The sequence below is a fragment of the Medicago sativa genome, chromosome 5 (genome assembly GCF_051527215.1).
Source record: "Medicago sativa cultivar Bolivia chromosome 5, Bolivia_mono, whole genome shotgun sequence".
Classification (NCBI taxonomy): domain Eukaryota; kingdom Viridiplantae; phylum Streptophyta; class Magnoliopsida; order Fabales; family Fabaceae; genus Medicago; species Medicago sativa.
The window spans coordinates 41,366,556-41,369,940 of NC_140753.1; the positions used below are offsets into that span (position 1 = coordinate 41,366,556).

The following is a 3,385-nucleotide window of genomic DNA, read 5'->3' on the forward strand; positions in this document are numbered from 1 at the left end:
TAAACAAAACCACCTTAATTTCTTCTCTCTCTTCCTAACCACCATAATGTTGTCTTTTTTTTTTGTGGTGGTCGGGGTTTGAACCCGAGCTTGCATATATTATGCACTGTTCATACTAACTGAGCTAAGCTTATGAGTACTACTATGATGTTGTCTTTTAAGAGCATAAGAATAGTAAAACAAAATATTATTATATTTCTTTGTAGAATGAAGATTTACAATTTTCTTTGTTACAAGTATAAAACCATATGACATGACTCTTGGTAGTTGAAATAGGCGAGTAAACAAGAAATGTGGATTCTTGTACAAAAAGTGATTTATGTGAAAATTTTAAGTTTTCGTAAAGTATGAAATTAACTATATTTTCTTAGCTTAAATGAATTTGTAATTAATAGATGTAATATCCCGCCTGTCAGTATCGGTATATTACCTGTTGACCGTGTCAGAGGAATTAAATTAATGGAAAAGTAAGTTAATGGAAATATTTTATGACATGTCAGCATAATACGGATAAAGTATCAGTGTCGTTTTAAACACGCTTGAGGCAGGGGCAATATTGTAATGTCGCATGGAAAGGATATTTATGTGGTTTAGGACTCAAAATATCTCATTATCATTTATCCTTTCTCTCTCTAGTTGTTGGCAAAGAGTTCTTTCCACCCTCTCTCAAGCATATCGCCCTCCCTCTCTTCTCTACTCCTTCCATAAGTTTGATCCAAGCTTGTTTCCAAGTTAAGCAATCTTCACTCATGATATCATAGTATATGGAAGCTTGGTTCTTATTGATTTCACTCTTTTCATCACAAGAACAAGATAGAAGGAGCTAGGGTTTTGGTTGGAGGAAGGATGAAGTTGGAAGCTTAAGCTTGTGCATACTACAAGAATCATATTAGGTGGGTTCCATAGATAGTTTATCCTACCCTTTGGGATATGTATATGTCTTGTAAGAAAAACATGAAATTCTAGGTTTTCAAGTATTAAGTTTAATACCCCTTTGTGTCATTTATGAGCAATTATTGTTAATTGTTGCCATGCATATGATATAAGCTGGTTGTATGATGTTTTGGAAGTGTAGGATGCATTAGAACACTTGGATTTGGAGATTTTTATGTAAAAATACGTTTTCTGCACTTCTGGACTGATGGCAGGACGCTAAAGCGTCCAAAATGTCGTAACTACTGGTCCTGCATGCTTGGAGGACGCTAAAGCGTCCCAAAAGCGTCCTCAGCACGCTAAAGCGTCCTCAAAGCGTCCAGGCCGCTTTTGACAGCACTTTTTATGAAAACGTTCTGAAATGTTCACAGCTTTAGACAGCACTTTGTGAAAATGTTCTAAAACGTTCCGGAGGTCCCGAAATGTATTTTAAGATTCGTTTCTTGCAAACTTTTATTGAAAAATGAACCCCTCAATTCCAAGTGTTTAATGTACAATTCCAAACAAAGTTTTAGACAAGATTAAGGCATGACAAATCATTAACAATGATGGTTTATAGATGATACGCAAGAGCGAATGTTAAGCAATATGAAATGGGGTAGCAAGATATTCTTTAAGCAAGGGAAATAACTAGAGCCTCGACATAGTTGTCGAGAACTAGCTAGTTAGCATGAATCTTTAGAATAATAAGACGCGAAGAATACTATCTTTGCACATGATTATGAATGAATTAGCAAGCATGATAAGTTGTGGTTTGATTAGTTAATCACTCCACCATGATTAAGTATGTATATGAACAAGTAAGAGTTTACCACTAATCGGTTCGATTAAGGTTCCAAGGTAAACCATCAAGTATGTACATGTTTAACTTATGTATACGACAAGACCATGATTTAATAAGTGTAGGTGACATGTCTCTTGCTATCCACATCAGGGGGATACAAGGGGTTCTCATGATGAGAACGATTTAAGCCGCAAGGGACCCGCATGTCACTGAGTAACAAGACGTAGGTGCTCGTGTCTCTTGTTATCCACGCCAGGGGGATACGGGAGGTTCTCGACCTAAGGGGAACGGTTTAAGCCGCAAGGGACCCGCACGACACCGAGGGAGTCCGATGTACGTACATCGGTCATGTATGGGATTGATCTCGGGGTTACTCCACCCGGGGCTATCCGTAAAATGAATCAAGATAATAACTGTTTGTTCAACGCTAACCCATGAATGAACTTAGATACGTTATGCACGATATGACTATGATTATGTTTTCATGATTATGCAAGAATAAACCTATGCATATTTATGTTTAAGAACAAGAGCACTAGATGCTACATGATAAGTATATGGTATGGAATAGAACAAGTAATGAACATGATACCGATGACGATCTTAGGTTTCCCCTAATCGTCCGGTTTAGAATCGTGTCATGACTATGTTATGTTTAGGCCTTGATACATAGCGTGTATTCTTGGCAATGCGGTTTTAGGTTCTCCTCGACCGCCATGACACGTATAGGAAGTGAAGCCTATAACAAGTTAAGATATGATTATGACGACTCTAGTATGCACTACCGTCTAAGTATGCAAGTCCCCACACACGTATAATCAACCGTCAGGTTGTAAAGTAGACACGTGGTGACCGTAGGTTTCCCCTTGAGGTTGCCTATATAGCCTAGGATTTAGGGGAACTCACTGAGACATTATGTCTCATCCCAATCCTTATTTGTTTCAGATAAGCAGGATGTTATGCAAGCTTGAAGCCGGATGGATGTTTCAACAAGTGCGCGTTCGTATCGCTTCAAGATGCCAAGGAAATCAAGGATGTAAATTCTATGTATGGTTGAGATGTTTATGTTATTTTTGTATGAACGCAATTTGTTGTATAAATATTCATTCGTATGTAGTTTATGTTGTAAATTTTAATGTATCCAGTACTAATATTAACACACGTGCTAGACTTTCTAGATACGTCTTGTATGGGTGTTACAATTGGTATCAGAGCAGGTCGATTCAGACCGTGCCTTGGGTCATTAAGTTGCAACTAAGGTAGTGGGATCATTGGGTTCCGGGTAAATATTCTAGTTGTTGTTGTTAGTTGAGCCTGATCAACTCAATTTAGCATTCAACGATTAGAATGGATGCCTGAGAGCTGAATAGGACCCAGGAGGAACGAAGTATGTGATGAAGAAGTTGGTCGTGCCAAAAGGTGTCCGGTGAACAAAGCAAGTAGAAATGTGAATCCTCCGGGAATGAAAAGTATGTAAGAAGGAACGTTCTGACAATGTCGGGTAAGATGTTTGTGATACTTTATGTACCCGTAAGTGAAGAAGTTGGATATATGTATCTAACCATGACCAAAAGTTTCGGTAAGAATTGTTGTTGGAGCGGAGTTATGATATTCTAGAATGTTCGAACAAGGTTACAAGAAAGTGAGAAGTCGACATGTGTTGACGGA

At 38.1% G+C, this 3,385-nt stretch overlaps 1 long non-coding RNA gene across 1 annotated transcript; it reads left to right on the forward strand.

Annotated features, from left to right (window-relative positions):
* The first annotated feature begins 612 nt into the window (after nucleotides 1-612).
* Nucleotides 613-2,853, forward strand: LOC146922178 (uncharacterized). Its single transcript, XR_015012390.1, has 2 exons — nucleotides 613-893; nucleotides 2,663-2,853. It is a non-coding gene; the product is annotated as an uncharacterized LOC146922178 (long non-coding RNA).
* Nucleotides 2,854-3,385: the final 532 nt, after the last annotated feature.